Here is a 17,811-nt window from a genome sequence, read left to right as displayed (position 1 = left end):
GATTATCATCCACAAAAAATTTATAATCATACAAGAATAAATGGAGCTTCATTCTTCTTTATTGTGACATGAATTGCAACATCTTGTGATAATTCGAACAACATTTTCTTCATATCATGCTTGAAATTTATCTTGCATGATTGATGCCCTAATTCATATCACTATGCTTGAAAACACTAACCAATTTTCTAAACATTCTTCCCAATTTAAAACCACTTACAATTCTCCTAAAAAAAATTACCAACTATTTTCCTAAATATGAGTAACCATTTTTCTAAAGTTACTCAACTTAATAACTATTTTTACTAATTCAATTTTATTGACTAGCGTAAGCTTGGCTTTGTGTGAGATTCTTCACTTCTAACAACATGTGTATGTTTGCTAAGTTGAACTTTAGGGTCTTGGTGAGAATATCTACAAGTTGCTATGTGGTGTCAATGTTGTTAAAATAAAACTAATTTGTTAAGTAACCTCACACACCCTAGGGTCTTGGTGAGAATATCTACATGTTGCTATGTAGTGTCAATATTGTTAAAATAAAACTAATTTGTTAAGTAATCACACACAATAATGATAGAACGCTCCGATACCGCTTTGTGAAAATACTACTCGCGAATTTGTGATGGAGATGTCGAGAGAGGAGAGACAAAGAACACTGGTTTTATAAAAAAAAAATTTATATTGTTCTGTATTTCTTTGCTCTCTGTTCTTTTTTTGCTCTGACTTTAGATGAAAAGATTAGATATTTATAACTTGTTTAACACTAACAATAGGGCGAGAGAAACTCTCATGAACCAGTGTCCTCATTCTCTAAAAGAGCTGCCTTTCCTTTCACTTCAATTTTTTTTTCAAATTAACTCTCCTAACAAACAAAGTAACTGATTTGTCATTTTAAATTTATTTAAACAAAACTCCCCTATAAACTTAAATGCTCCTAGCATCTGTCATGCCAATCATCTTCTTGTGTTTGTTGAAAAGTACTTCGGTAGCGGTTTTGTAAAGATGTCCGCAACTTGATTTTGACTTGCCACATGCAGCAATTCCATGCTTCCTTCTTTCACACGATGTCGGATAAAGTGAAATCAAACGTCAATGTGTTTGCTTCTTTCATGGTTCACTGAGTTCTTTGCCAATTCAATTGCTGATTTGTTGTCAACTTGAATCACGGTTGCACCTTGTTGCTTTAGTTCCATCTTGCTCAACAAATTTCTAAGTCGTATCGCGTGACACACACACCAAGATGCTGCCACATACTCAGCTTCACACGTCGAGAGTGTCACGATCGGTTGTTTCTTTAAAAGCCGAGTAAATGCTGTGCCCATGAAGAATATATAACCCGATGTACTTTTTCGATCGTCTATATCTCCGCATCAATCATTGTTAGAGTAACCAACTAATTTGTAATCTTCTGTTTTCCAGTAGAATAACCCAAGTGACACCGTTCCTTGGATGTACCGTAGGACTCGCTTCAACTCCTTCCAATGTGAATAAATTGGCTCCTCCATGAACCGGCTTATTATGCCGACACTTAATGAAAGATCTGGCCTCGTACATGTAAGATAGCGAAGGCTTCCTACCAGGCTCTGGTACCTATTTGCATCTACTCGTTCTCCTTCATCGTACTTTGAGAGTTTTGCACCTGGTTCCATTGGTGTTGATACCGGGTTGCAATTTTCCATCTTGTACTTCTTCAAAATCTCCTTTGCATATTTCTCCTGTGATATAAAAATACCCGTCTCTCCTTGTTTAACTTCCAAACCAAGGAAAAACTTCAATAATCCCAAGCCTGACATCTCAAATTCTCGTGTCATTGTGCTTTTGAACTCTTCTATCATTTCATCATTGTTGCCTGAAAAGATGAGGTCATTGACATGAAGAGCGACAAGTATCACATTACCTCCACTCTTCTTTGTGTAAAGTGCATGCTTGTGGGGACATTGCTTGTACCTGTTCTCCTTGAAGTATGTATCAATACAAGTATTCCATGCTCGCGGTGCTTGCTTCAACCCGTAAAGCGCCTTCTTCAATTTTAGTTCCTTCTTCTCTTCTCCTATTTTCATGTACCAGGGTGGTTGTTCAAGGTAGACTTCTTCTTAAGCACACCATTCAAGAATGCCGACTTGACATCCATTTGAAAAATCGGTCACATTACAAGAAATAATAGATGCGATAGCATACGAAAAATGCTATCATAGACTTTTTATAGCGTTTTTCGTACGTCGTGACAACCCATGTTATTAAAAGTCCAAGACTTTTTATAGCGCTTTTTTTATAGCTATAATAGAGTATAAAATTATAGCTGATATACATTGTTATAAAAACTTTTCATAGCGTTTTATTAAAGTTATAATATGTTAAATATAGCTAAAATATTATGTTATCTTTTAACTTATTATAGCATTTTTTTAATGCTATAATATAGTATTTATAGCTTTAATCTTATGCTATAATAACGTTATTTGATCATTTAATTATTTAAATATCATTTCATTAATATTTTGATAAAAAAATTATTTCTAAATATTCATTTTTAGCTAAATCCACCCCTCAATTACTTCATTTCACATTAAATACTATAATTTTCATTCACAGGTGAAACTTCATCATCTATTACATTACAAAATGAGTATTCAATAATTTCATAGTATAAAAAAGTTGTTCAAACAATACAAAATAAATTATTCTCCATTATTTACATTGATGTTCGATTATCTCGGACCACAATCATGTCATGCCTTTGTATTGCATTGCAAGTCTTGTAAGTATTGTACCTCTATATGTGTAGGTCATGGGATCCTTGTTGTGGTTTTTTCATACTTTATAATTCTTTTGCTGTGATTTTCAACAAGACGATAAGTAAAAATAACAGAAGCAAAACGATAAGTAAAAATAACAGAAGAAAAAATCAACAGTAGGTATGTCAGCACGACACTTGATATAGGAGTCTTCACATTCCTCGTGCAGTTTCTAATACTGAGGAGTTTCTCCAGGTCAACAACCAAAGTTACCATCTACTGAGGAGCATGAAACGCTCTTTTACGTAGCAGAGGGATTGATTATATATATATAGCAAATTTTCCAATTTGCCTTTTAGTTGATTCCAGATTCCTTTCCCCTCTAGTCACTTGCACATCTTCTCGACTTATCAAATGGCATGCATCACCTCATGTTTTCTCTGCGTCTCACAAAGCGGGTCCTATCATTATACCTCGGTCTATCTTGAACTCACCGTGGTTGTGGCTCCACCCTTCTCTGTCTCTCTGGAAACCTTTGAACGATCTCTCCATTTACAAACAACTCAGCTGCACCCAACACAAACAATGACATTAATACATCATATTGACTCAAATCATTTATCAACTGCTAACGAGCTGAAAGTTAATGACACACGAGCACTCAAAACTAGACATCTTAAACCAACCAAACTCAACCAAATGAATAGAGAGAGCTCTGCTAAAGGGAAAATAATAAATGTCATTTTCACTTAATCCTGCAATTTCATTCATTAAAACCATCTCAAACTCATGGAGCATAACTTCACCCAATTATAATGCTACTTACAAAGCTATTGTAATAATTTAACTGCAGAGAAAACTGAGCACTGCAATGATAAGACTAAAGAGTATAAGCAAACTTGATGTTTCATCTCTACTAATCTGCATCTCCACAAAATATAAAAAGCAAAGAACAGCCAAAGAGAGATATTTATATTGTAAGTCCAATAGATTGATCTTCAAGTATTAAAATATAAAAAGCAAACTTGGAGGAGCAATCTCTTTTTCTTTCATACTGTCAACCAATAGATTGATCTTCCAGTATTAAAATAGGAGGTAAGATAACTATTTGCATAATTTATCAGGAACAGAAAACTCAGCACGACAAAAATTAATCTTGTATTAATCATTCGAGCCATGCTTAAGTTCATGTTTAAGTTCATGTTCGAGATAGTGAAGAAAGTCAGAGAATCAAATCAGCGAACTTGGTTTATGCATAAAAAACATGGTATCAATAAAATCATGAATTCAGATTATGCATAACAAACATGGTATCAATAAAATCATGAATTCAGATTATGCATAACAAACATGGTATCAATAAAATCATGAATTCAGATTATGCATAACAAACATGGTATCAATAAAATCATGAATTCAGATTATGCATAACAAACATGGTATCAATAAAATCATGAATTCAGATTATGCATAACAAACATGGTATCAATAAAATCATGAATTCAGATTATGCATAACAAACATGGTATCAATAAAATCATGAATTCAGATTATGCATAACAAACATGGTATCAATAAAATCATGAATTCAGATTATGCATAACAAACATGGTATCAATAAAATCATGAATTCAGATTATGCATAACAAACATGGTATCAATAAAATCACGACAATATCTCGTAACAGAAAACATATGAAACAATAAAAGTAGTAATTGTTGCACGAGGCCAAACAACAAGAACGCTCAATTAGAATTGAAGTCGAAGTGCAATTAGTATTACTTTTTGCATAGGAAAATAGTAATGATTCCCTGTACAAAAATGTTCATTTTGTACTGAAACTAACATATAAATCACAGACGTACTGGATTGAAGGTCGTGCTATGGATGGTGAAGAAAGTGAGCGGGTCGACTTTAGGCCTGAACAAAGCAAGTTGAGCGACTTTGAATGTCAAAGCCAGGCGTTTATCGCAAGGCGAAAACTGAATCTGATCCTGAAAGAATGGTTCCTCCGACGAAAATGCTACGCCAAAAGTAAATCCGTATGATCTCTGAATCTTCGCATCCAAACAAGGACTGTATACATCGTTTGTATCCATCCCTTCCGCAACCAAAATCAGCGCCATCGTAACCAAAGCCTCTGTCACTACGGTCCATCCCTTCGGCAACCAAAATCAGCACAAAGCCTCTGGCACTACGGTCCACATCGCAGCAATTCTGATTCACTTATTCTCTTCACCATCTACAACCATAAGAAAACACATAAAAAACTGAGAATCAACAGAACCTAGCTGATTGAAATGGTTGGCGATTTAAAAAAACAAGGCGTGCCCTTGTAGAGTGTTTAGTGTTTGTGAAAACAAATGGTAGCCGGTTTGGTCTTTCCTTACCCGTTTTTTTCTTTTCTTTATTCCTTTATTTTTCTTTTATTTTTATTTTTATTTTTTTTACTTTTAATAGCGGGGCACATAAAAAGTTATTCTCAAAAGCTATTAAAAGGTAGGTTTGTTGTAGTGCCATTTGAGCCGCTTGAGGAATGAGCAGTCCGATTGTCTCCATTCTTGCGACGGGAGCAAACACTTTGTCATAGTCAATTCCCGTCGTTTGCTTGTATCCTTTCGCAACAAGTCGCGCCTTGTACCGCTCTATCTTGTCTTGAGCATTCATCTTTTTCTTGAATACCCACTTCACACCTATGAGCTGACTTCCTTCCGGTAATTCTGTCATCTCCCATGTATTGTTGCGATGAATCGCTTTAATCTCCTCATCCATGGCAGTTTGCCACTTCTTGTCTCGCACCGCCTCTTCAAAGTTGATATTTTCAGTATCAACCAGAAGACATACAAGGTGTACCTCATTTGTTGAATCATACAAGTCTCGCAAACTTTGCATTTTGGGTTATCGTGGTTCGTCTTCATCATCGAAATTTTTTGAGTCTGTTGGTGCAACGACTAATGATTCTCCAACTTTGATATTGTTAGTGAAAGAGTGAGTGATTGAATGGTTGATAAGAAGATTGTATTATGAAGAGCAAGAATGCTCTATGTATATACCAACAATATAAAAAGATATTTAGAAAATCTACCTAAAAATCTGCAGAAAATCTGGTAACAAACTAGTAAACAAATAAAAAACTAAATCAAATCAAAACTAGAACAACTCCTAACTATAAGGAGATTTAATCAAATACTAAATGACAGCAATCTAAACAAATAGTGATCTTTAACACTCCTCCTTGTTTAGATGCTGTGAACTCCAAGCTTTTTCCTGAACACCCATCTTACTCCAATTATCTTTCTGCTTAGAGGTCGATCAACCAACTCCCTGATTTTGTTTTTCTCAATCACCGAAAGCTCCTCCTCTGACAGGTGTATCATCAACCAAAGCATCTTGTCGTTCATCTTCAAACTCTTCTAACATGCTACCAAAGATTAAATTGTTTGGTGCATTAGAAATCTGATTCACCTTCGTCAGTTCTTCCCAATTTCATTGCTCATTTTCAGCAAAATGAACATCTCGGCTCACAATAACACAACTAGTGCGTGATTGGAAAACTCTGTAAGCTTTGGAAATAGTGTTATACCCATCAAATATGCCAGCTTCTGCCTTTTTGACAAGCCTATCACGCTTGACCTGTGGAATGTAAGTAAAGAAAAGACACCCAAATACTCTAAGGAACATTAAAGAATATTTGTAACCATACCAAACTTCAAATGGTGTCAGGTCCTTCACATCTTTTGTTGAAATTCTATTTTGCAAGCACACAACAGTGTTTGCTGCTTTTCCCCAAAAACATTTTGGAAGATCCTTCTCATGAAGCATGCATCTCGTCATCTCCATTATGAATCTATTCCAACTTTCACTGACGTCATTCTGTTGAGGAGTTTATGGTGCTGTTAACTGATGTTCAACTCCAGCATCTTCACAAAACCTTTTAAAAGTTTCTGAAGTGTACTCCTTGCCATTATCTGATCTTATAGTCTGAATCAAGCATGCACTTTCATTCTCAACTCTAGCTTTGAATTTCCAAAATACACCCGCAACTTCTGACTTTTGCTTCAGCAAGAAGATCCAACACATTCTTATTAGATCATCAATAAAACACAATGTAATAAAGATTACCATTTAGTAATGGTGTTCGCTGAGGACCACAAAGATCAGTAACCAGCTGCAGTTTTTTCGAGGCTCTCCATGCCTATTTAGGAAAGGGTTGCCTATGTTGCTTCCCAAAATTACAAGCACGGTAAGGAGGCATGTCAGCATCAATGTCAGCGAGTCCTTCTACCAGCTTCTTTGACTGCATCTGAAGCAAACCTCGATGATGAAAGTGTCCAAGTCTTTTGTGTCAAGTCTCAGTGGCACTAGCTCTGGATATAAAGGCCATCTGCTCTTTCTCCATCGGATTTAGAGCAAAGCTTTTTCCTTTCATTTTGACATTGAACAAGTCTTTGCCACTAGCATCTTTGATCAAGCACGGCTTATTCTCAAACAACACTTTATAGCCTTTATCAAGTAAGTGACCAACACTTAAGAGATTTTGATCAATTTTAGGTACAAATAAAACATCTGGAATAAATTTTGTACCTTTATAACTTGTTATAGCTACCGTGCCTTTTCCTTTGACTTCAAGTGTTTACCATTGCCAATCCTCACTCTCTTGACTTCAGTGTCTTAATTTCTCAAAAAACTCCTTGTCATATGTCATATGGTTTGTGCACCCACTGTCAATCAACCAGCTCTCGCTTGATTCTTTGCCTGAGAAACAAGTGACCACAAACAATTGATATTCTTCTTCTTGATCAATTACCTGTGCATCAACTTCTTTCACCTGATCTTTGGCTTTGCAGATCACAGCTTCATGTCCAAGTTGATTGCATTTGGAGCAGAAGGTGTCAGGTCTTCTCCAACACTTGTATGATGGATGACCTTTCTTCTCACAATGGCGGCAAGGTGGATAAGATTTTTTAGAACCTCCTCCTTTTGTCTTCTAATAATTGGCAGGTGAATCTCCATTCGTCGATTGATTTTTAAAAATTTTCTTGTTTTTATACTTGCTATTGTCTTGATGCTTGACATGTAAGGCACCTTCAATCACCCATTCTTGCCTCATAGACCTCCTTTGCTCTTGTGCTTGTAAAGCATTCAAGAGCTCTGTAACAGAAATCTTTGACAGGTCTTTGGTGTTCTCCATAGTAGTAATGGTGGCTTCAAACTTCTCTGGAACAGTGACTAGCAGCTTTTCAACGATCCTGAAATCATTTAACACAAAACCAAGCAATCTCACCTTGTTGGCAATACTAAAAAGTCTGTAAGAGTACTCTTTCACCGACTCAGACTCCTTCATCTTCTGCAACTCGAAATCCCAAATCAAATTTTGGACTTTCATTCCACGAATCCTCTCATCTCCTTCATATTCAGCCTTCAGGTAATCTCAGATTTTCTGTGCTGTTTTGAGGGACATTATTTGCACGAAGATCATTTGAGATACAACTGCAAATAGGCAAGCTTTTGCCTTTGATTTTCTTTTCTTCTTTTCCTTTACATTGATTTGTGCTACAGTAGAATTTGCTGGAAGTGGAGGGACCTCGTAATCCTCTTCTATTGCTTCCCAAAGATCCAAGGCCTCCAGATAAGTCTCCATACGAACTGCCCACATTTGATAATTGTCTCTAGCAAAGATTGGTGGTGCAACAACTGAAAAACTTGATTCTCCTTCCATTTTGATCTCACAGATCCCTTAAGAAGATAGCTCTGCTACCAATTGTAAGTAAAAGAGTGAGTGATTGAATGGTTGATAAGAAGATTGTATTATGAAGAGCAAGAATGCTCTATATATATATATAGAAACAATACAAAAAGATATTTAGAAAATCTGGTAACAAACCAGTAAACAAATCAAAAACTAAATCAAATCAAAACTAAATCAACTCCTAACTATACGGAGATTTAATCAGATACTAAATGACAGCAATCTAAACAAACACGTGATCTTAATAGGTATTAACTTCCATCGAATTGTTCCAGTCCCATTAGCTTGCTACATTTACTCGCACATCATGACTCACTATCACCATTTTGCTTATCGGGTCAATTAACTTGTATCCTTTTGTCTTCTCATCATATCCAATAAAAATATACCTTTTGCTTTTGTCTTCGAGCTTCATTCTTTGTTGATCTGGTACGTGAGCATAAGCCACACTATCAAACACTTTGAGATGAGAGATTGTAGGCTTTTGTCCGCTCCAAGCCTCTTGTGGTGTTTGATTATCTAAGTTCGCATGTGGACATCGATTTTGTATGTAGATGGCGCATTGCACGGCTTCTGCTCAAAATTCCTTTGACATCCTTTTGCTCTTGAGCATTGATCGAACCATGTCGAGAATGGTCCAGTTCTTTCTCTCGGGCACACCATTTTGTTGAGGGGTGTACGGTGCGTTTAGAAATCGCCTTATGCCTGTTAAAATAAAAACTCGTTCTGATACCAATTTGTTAAAATAACAGTCACGAATCTATTAAGTAATTTCACACTCACTAACAATCGAACGCTCCAATACCGCTTTGCTAAAGTACTACTCGTGTACTTGTGAAGGAGATGTCGAGAGGGGAGAGACATGGAGACAAAGAATACTGAAAAGAAACCTTTTGTATTGCACTGTACTTCTGTAACTTTGTATTTCCTTTTGCTCTCGTTGCTCTGGCTCTGCTCTTACAATGAAAACCAAACTAATTTATAGGCTTCCTAACCTAAAAGCTAAATATGGCCATTAGAATGCCACCATCTTCCAACCCATAAACCCACTATTCCTTAAATAAATCTTGCTTAAATAAATCTTACTTAAATAAATCTTGGCCTTTCATTTTTTTCTTTTGGTCTTTTCGACTCAATTTTAAACCCACCAATATTAACTCACTCAAATTAACTAAAAATTATCTTAAGTTTATTTTAGGCAAAAACTAATCTTCATCATTTAAGTTTATTCCAACAATGTCTTGCTCCTTGTAATACTCCATGAAAGCCGTCGAAGTATACTCGCCACCTCTATCGGATCGTACAGCTTTGATGTGTCTACCAGTTGCCTTCTCCACCATGACTTTGAACCTTTTGAACACCTTGAATGCCTCAGATTTTTCTTTAAAAAAGTAAGCCCAAGTTTTCCGTGAGTAATCATTGATAAAGGAAATGAAATACCTCTTTCTAGTGAAAGACTCGAGTGTAATTGGTCCACATATATCTGTATGGATAAACTCGAGAGCTTGTTTAGCCAAAAATTCAGCCTTCTTTTAAATTGAGGTTCTCGCATGCTTGCTGAGGACGCATTCTTCACATAATTTTCCTTCAAAGTCCATTTTGGTAGCTCGTGCGCCATATTCTTCTTCGCTAACTCCTTTAGGCAGCCATGATGTAGGTGACCAAAACGGAGATGCCACAGTGATGCCTTGTCTTCTACGTCGACTCGCAAACACTTTTCTCGTATGCTTCTTAAGTTCAGTTTGTACATCCGATTTCTTCCTATCTCGACTCGAGCAATCAAACGCCCTTGCTTATCCTTCAGGTGTAGCAGACGGTCTTTTAAGAATATCGAGTAACCTTTCTCTATGAGTTGCCCCATACTCAGTATGTTGGTCTTGAGGTCTGGTACGTAATAAATATCTTGGATTGACCCCATTACACCATCCTTTTGCAAGAAATGTATCGTACCTTGACCTTTGACCTCCACCTTTGATGCATCTCCAAATGACACATGATCATCTTCAATCTTTTGCTCTATTTGACAGGGTTTCTTCCTATACCTATGAATTTCATTGGACCTAGAAATGATACATTGGAATAGGTACTCGTGACCGCACATATGGTTGCTTGCCCCTGAGTCGAGGTACCACAGAGTTTCGTTGTTGATGTTGTCTTCTTGAGCCAAAAAGAGAAGACCTTCATTTGTTACGTCTTCCAAGGCTAGGTTGGTTGCTCCTTCCACCCTTTTTCCGGCTCGACAATCTTTTACAACATTCCCCACTCTGCCACAATTGTAACATTTGTCGGAGTTACAATCATTTGCATAGTGACCATATTTGTGACATTTATAGCACTGAATGTTAGAATAGGTTGATCGGCCGCCTCTTCCTCGACTACGTCCTCTTCCATGCCAATTTGCTTGGCTCGACTGTTTCTTCTCCTTATAATTTTCTTCATTTTTGCTGTCTTGACCACCTCGACCATTTCCGCGACTTCCTCGACCTCTACCTTGAATATTTTGAGAGTAAAGTACATTTTCATCTTTTATTGATGTTTTGGTTTGAAGTTTTTGATCGAGTGCCTCCTCCTCCTTCTTCTTACGTTGCTCATGTGCTTCGGCTAGGTCCTTTGACTCTTCTATCGCACATACAACATTCTCAAAGTTGTTGGTTAATGACCTCAAGATCTTCTCCACAACCCATGTCTCGGGTAACATTTCTCCGTTTCGATTTAGTTGGTTTACCACAGTCTGTACGTGCGTAATGTAGTCAGATATATTTTCTGACTCCTTCATCTTCATGCTCAACAACTCGCCACAAAGAGTTTGGAGAGCATTTGCTTGACTCGGTCGGTTCCTTTGAACATTTTTTCTAAAGTGTCCCACGCTTCTTTTGAAGTAGTTGCCCTGACACTCTTCTTAAAGCCCGACTCGTCAACGACTCAAAACAGCATGTATAATGCCGCCTTATCCTTTGATTGCAATTCTTTTAATGTCTTGTTTTGTACTGCCGTATAACTCGTGGTATCTGTTGGTTCTTCGAAACTTCCTTCGACCACCTCCCATGCGTCTTGAGAACCGAGAAGAGCTTTCATTTGGAGGCTCCAATTCTCGTAGTTCGTCTTCGTTAATCGCGGTAGCGACATTTGACCCATCATATTCGCCATTATCTCTAATACACATTTGTTAAAATAAAACTCACAATTTGTTAAATAATCTCACACACACTAATGATAGAACGCTCTGATACCACTTTGTGAAAATACTACTCACGTATTTGTGAAGGAGATGTCGAGAGAGGAGAGACAAGGAGACAAAGAACACTGATTTTATAAAAAAAAAAAAAAAACCTTTTCTATTGCTCTTTATTTCTTTGCTCTGACTTTACCGGAAAAGGATGTATTTATAACTTTTCTAACACTAATAATAGGGTGAGAGAAACGCTCATAAACCCTGCCATCATTCCCTAAAAAAGCTTTAGTTCTTTTCTTTACTTTTTAAATTAATGCATTTGTCATTTTAAGTTTATTTCAACAAATGTTGTTTGGTCCCTAATCAATGCCATCTTCTTCACAAGGAAGTTTAATTTGAGAACATGCAATTTCTCTCGCTTCTCTCTTCTTCAAAGGAACTTCATATCTTGTAAGGTACTGTTTTATTTTTCAACCTTCTTTTTAGGCTTGCTTTTAAGATTCTTTGAATGAGATGACAAGTTTAATAAACACACCGACTTATAGGTTGCTCTTTTTTTTATTGAAGTAGCATCTGGTTTCTTCTTGGCTCTGTTCTTCGGTTTCGTTTTCTCCCAATCCACTGATTTCTTCTTCTATTTCTTACTGCTAACGCCAATGTTTACTTTTGGAAGATGTTGATGGTCTTCCAATAGTATCTTATACAAGTGATTATGCGACCGTTTTACCTATATCTTCAGGGCTCAATTTCTGTTGAATATCTTGAGAAACGAGTTGACTAACTCCACTATGCTACCTTTTTCTATCATTTGACCAAGGCTAATAATATTACTCTTTAAACTCCAAATGTAATATATCTTTGTCAATAGACATTGATCATCGTTCTTAGACTAGGAAAAATGGATCATTTGCCTTGGATTAGTACAATTGATTCATCATAAAGCTTCACGTTTCTAATGAACTTCTCATCAAGCTCTTTGAACTTTGCTCGATCTCCGATCATGTGGTTACTCGCTCTGTTGTCTAGGTACCATATGTTGGTCTCTATTTGGTCTTCTCCATCCACGAGGAGGTTTACCATAACCTTCTCTTTATTGAGCATCAATAAGTTGAACATTTTCTCGGCCAACATCAATGTAGGCTCTTCATCATCTGTGAATGTGAGATTTGCCTCCTCATAGCGCTCATTGTTGCAACACTCTACCGCATAATGTCCATATTTTTCACAAGCATAACACTTGATCATACTCTTCTTATTTCATAGGTTAGAATTATCATGGATTTGTGAGGTATTGTCCTGACCTCCTCTGCCACCACGTTTTGGCAACGCCCATGACTTTTACTTTTCTTGTTGTGGCTGCCATGTGTCTTCGTACCTGAAAAGAAAGAATCAACTACATCTTTTCTTTCGTCTGTGCGAGCCACTCCTCTTGTATGAGTAAGATATGTTTCTCCTCCTCTCTGTTGTCGTAGCCATGAAGTCTCTTCTCATGGACCTTTCGACGACCAACGACCTCTTCAACCGATATATTCTTGAGGTCATCAAACTTCTCATGGAGCTAACAATCTGCATGAATCTCGGGGGGACAACTCGAAGGAACTTCTTGACAATGGAAATCTCCTCCACATTTTCGCCTAACAAACGTATGCTACTGACGATTTTCGTTAACTTCATGACAAATTCGTCTATTGAATCACTGTCCTTCATGCGGATAACTTTGAACTCACTCTTCAAGGTCAACACTTCTGCTTCTTTGACACGTTCCACACCACAAGCATTGTTTGCAGCGTCTCTCATGCTGCCTTTGCTAAGTTCTTCTCTATCAACATGAGAAGAACGTCCTCTGGGACTTCTTGGTAGATGGCGACAAGAGTCATCATGTTCTTATGCTCCTCAACATCATTACCATGCATAAGACGTGCTCGATGGCATTGTATGACTTACATGTTTCGTATTTCTCGAAAAGCGATTCGATTTATGGAATTGAGATTGATATTCCAATCTTTCTTCCTCAAACGTATTGATTTGACCCCATAAGCGGGACCGCCACCCCATAGCATGTTGTGCTCAGGGTTCCAACCTCAACGGTTGGCAACTAAACATGAGGGGTGCGCTCGTTGCGGGACTTAACCCAACACTTTACGCACGAGCTGACGACAGCCATGCACCACCTGTGTCCGCGTTCCCGAAGGCACCCCTCTCTTTCAAGAGGATTCGCGGCATGTCAAGCCCTAACATATCTCCATTAGAAGTTCTTAAATGGAACTACTTTATGTCTTACATAGAACATATTTTTTTTTTATATAAATATAATTTTATTTTTATAAAATATATTCTCTAATGTATCTCTGTATAGTTTACCCTTACAAAATACCAAAAAAAATTGAACGATCTTGGATTAGAAAGTGGTTAGAGTATTGCTTTCATACGACGGGAGTCATTGGTTCAAATCCAATAGTAGGTAGAACTTATTAGATACCGGACGTGGTGAAAGAGTCCATAGAATGCTATGCCTTGATAGCAAAGGCAACTAGCAGAGCCGATGCGAGGATCAGTAGGATGCCGTAGATTTAAGAGAGAGGGCGACATGGGGGCGAAAAAAGGAAAGAGAGGAAATAAAGTATCTAGGCATACCTATTTCTTCATATTTTTACTTCTATGAAGTTTCTTTCTTTGCTACAGCTGATACAAAGAAATTGAATCAAATAGGTCTTTTAACTCAGTGGTAGAGTAACACCATGGTAAGGCGTAAGTCATCGGTTCAAATTTAATAAGGGGCTTTGGCTTTTTTCATAAAACTCCAGCCGTAGTATTCATATTTGACGACATATTTTTTTTTTTTTGTAATAAAAAAAGTAAAAACCGTATAGTTTCATTCAATTATAAAAAAGTTCTCATTAATTATAACAAGTTATTATTGTAATGAATAATATAATAGTAATTATAGTTAGAAACTCAAAATTTAAAATTATCTAGTGGCACATTTGATTATTATTTTGATTCTGGAATTTCTAATTCTATAATTTCTATATTCTATAGAATATAGAAATTCTATTATTTTAATAGATTCTATTCTAATCCTCATAATAGATCCAAAATAATCTATCATGATTCCACGTCTTGTACATGTAAGTTAACACGCATCTCTATCCATCATAATGCATAGTTATAGTTTTGTGAGTGTCACAACCCGATTTTCGAGGCTTCGGAGAATCGAACTCGTGACTAAAAGGACGAAATCGAAAACAAACAAAAAGAAAATAAAAGAAAAGAAAAGCAAAGTAAAGGATAAAAATACCATTCAATTAAAACAAAAGAGAAAGAAGATTTGTTTCGAAAATATTACAAAGGAAATTGCAAATGTAAAAATGAAATACAAAATTAAAATCAAATATTTCAAATGGAAAATACAATTACGAAGAAAAATACAAAAGACTCTAAATATGAAAACGAACAAAGGACTCTAAAAGACCGACCAAGGACTGACGCTCCGGAACGACACCCCTCTGTGACCGCACAGCTCTCGAACACCTCCCCGTATCGACTGGTGCCTGAAAAAAAATGGGAGAAAGGGGTGAGTATAAAAATATACTCAGTAAGCAGCCTACTTGTAGGCTCTTTTCGCATCCTTATCTTGGTAGGTAACCACGATCTTTCTCGGGTTTCTAAGGAGAGTGATCTAAGCTACAACTCTCCTTTCTGTATCATAAAAGGCTTGCCCATCTTATGCAGTGAAATGATCAGTGTCCTGAGGTGAGGCGCGACCTCATAAGCAAATCTGAGGGGATCGTATGGCTGGATCTGAATACGTGACTCTCTCTCTGAACATCATCCGTGGAGGTTAACTGATGACCCTCACACGGGACCATACATCCACAAAACGGGGTGCGACCCCCTATGTGCCGGTCAGCTACTGAGTCATCCTAAGTGGCTCCACGTCCCCCGCTCAGGGACGGGTTTCTACGGCCCAGGAGTCCTGTTCAGAAGACCCCTTAGCTATCACCACTAGGTCTGGGCACCTGTCGCACTTCCCTATCCGGATCTGCAAAGCTCAACGATCACCGTACCGGAGCTCTGTCTCGACGGTATGGTATCGGAGGAGAGAGGGAAGTGGAGGTTCTGATGACACTATCTTCCCTGCTCAATTCTAACGGGCTACCTACAGTTACCGTGGTGACCTATTATTCTTTCTAGGGTGGAACTTGGTGCCTTAGACTTAGATTCGTGTTTCTCTAGGATTCTCGTGCCTGGTGTCACAAACCTATCGGGTTTGGAATTCTGGGTTCTGGTTCCGCCGATAATCATTTCGCGGGTCTAATTGCACGGTATTCTAGAGGTCCCCCAATCTAGGGTCTCGTCTAGCCTACTTAGCCATAAGCGTCCTAATCTAAGCTCATAATTTCTTCCTATTCATCAAGAAAGATAATATAAGCAATCATCATACAATAGAGTTTACACGCATCAGTTCATGCAAAATTATCAAACATGCTCAACGGGAAGATAACGTCCATTTTTACCCGGAGCACAGATTTCACAAGTTTCCCAACCTCCTCGTGCATACATACATTATCAAAGTCTCAACCAAAACAGATTTAATACACATTTTGTATCTAGCTTTCCATAATCATCTTATATTCGCAGTTTCTATAATTACACGCTATGTCCGGCTAGCTAATTTCATAGGTGGTAGCATGCATGCTTGTTCCTAGCGGTTCCTACAAGTACTGCTCGTGGGAATCCAAATGGCTACTTACATGGTTGACGCGTGCCTTCCCAAGCTCGAATTATTTGCCGGAAAATGTTCTAAAAATTCTGGAATTTCCTTGATCGGTCCTAATTCACATAAAAATAGGATCAGAGTTGAAATCGGTGCGAAAAACAAGCAAACGGAGGTCGAACGGAGGGAAAAAAATCAACCACGCGCCTACATGCACCCTGGAGGGTGTTTTACGCGCGGCTTTCTACGCGCGCGTGTCCACGCGCGGCTTCCCGCGTAGTCGCGGGCCAGCGGCCGGTTCGGTTTGGTGTTCCCGGGTCGCGTGCGGAGCACCGGATCGGACTCGGGTTGACCCGAATCCGCGCCCTGACGCGTGTCGACTAGCCAGTGGGGCACGCCTCCCCAACCCGCAGTCGCCACGTGTCACTCATCGGTCCTGCCGTGCTCCTCCATACGCCGGCCGACGCGTGGCGGCAAGGCCTCCTCTCTCTCCTCCTGCGTTTTTCCAAATTTTCCAGAAACGTGAGTTTTTGGCGTTTTCGATCTATTTTCTTCCGGTTTTCTTATCTTTCAATCCGTAATCCATATCAACAAAGTTCCTACACGAAAATTGTAGATCTCATATTCTACTTCTATAATATATTTTTCTTTATTTTTTTCTTTAACACAGGATGAGTTAAGGCCGTCCAAATATACAGAAAAACTCACATTTTCTATTTTCGATCGCTCTACCCGAAGTCAGACTAAACTCTGATTTTCGTCCGATTCTCGTCCAAGAACTTCAAGAAACCTGTGAGAATCTTATTTTAGTCACATACCTCAAAAACTCCAGATCTAACGCTCATGAAACTCCTCACATCTAGATAAAATCGAAATAAGAAGTTCGGAACCTTACTTTGTCCGTTCTCGGATTTTCTTGCCGAAATGAGTGGATTCCACCACCCGAACTCCTTTTCCAGCACTGAGAGAAGTATTGCTTCGAGGTTTCTTGCCTTGGAATCGATCTCCAATGGCGATTTATCATCTCTGTTCTTACTCTCTCCCAAACCCTAACTTCTTCTCCTTTCTCCATTCTCTCTCTCTTTTTCTTTTCTTTTCTCTCTCTTTCTTCTTCGAGCCCAAACAACTAGACCCCTTGGATAAGAGTAGGGGCAAAATGACCATTTTGCCCCTATGTTGTTATTTTTATTTATTTATTTATTTATCTAAAAATTCGGGTATTACAGTGAGTAACAAATACTAGAGCGTTACACTCCTTTTCTTTTCGTTCTTTATCATCGTCATATCTCCTACGACAACTTTGTATGGTGGTGACATTTGTTTCGGCAACTAGGTCTTTTTCAAAATGTTGGATGTGACTCATAATCGAAATATAACAAAATAAATAAATGAAGCAGAAAGAACAATTTGAGGGAAGAGTTTCTTGGAACAAAAAAA

The 17,811-nt window shown here is 37.9% G+C and overlaps 1 long non-coding RNA gene across 2 annotated transcripts; it reads right to left on the bottom strand.

The window, feature by feature from the left end:
* Positions 1-14,939: 14,939 nt before the first annotated feature.
* LOC147787727 (uncharacterized) lies at positions 14,940-17,530 on the bottom strand. Of its 2 annotated transcripts, none has more exons than XR_015412101.1 (4): positions 17,270-17,530; positions 17,083-17,164; positions 16,412-16,973; positions 14,940-15,208 (listed from the first exon to the last, which is right to left on the bottom strand). It is a non-coding gene; the product is annotated as an uncharacterized LOC147787727 (long non-coding RNA). The 2 variants fall into 2 exon arrangements; XR_015412100.1 differs by having other exon boundaries at positions 16,412-16,869.
* Positions 17,531-17,811: the final 281 nt, after the last annotated feature.

Source organism: Cucurbita pepo, chromosome 16 (genome assembly GCF_057944985.1).
Source record: "Cucurbita pepo subsp. pepo isolate OVF chromosome 16, ASM5794498v1, whole genome shotgun sequence".
NCBI lineage: Eukaryota > Viridiplantae > Streptophyta > Magnoliopsida > Cucurbitales > Cucurbitaceae > Cucurbita > Cucurbita pepo.
Note: the sequence above shows the minus strand (reverse complement) of the source record. Positions and strands in the feature narration are given on the sequence as shown.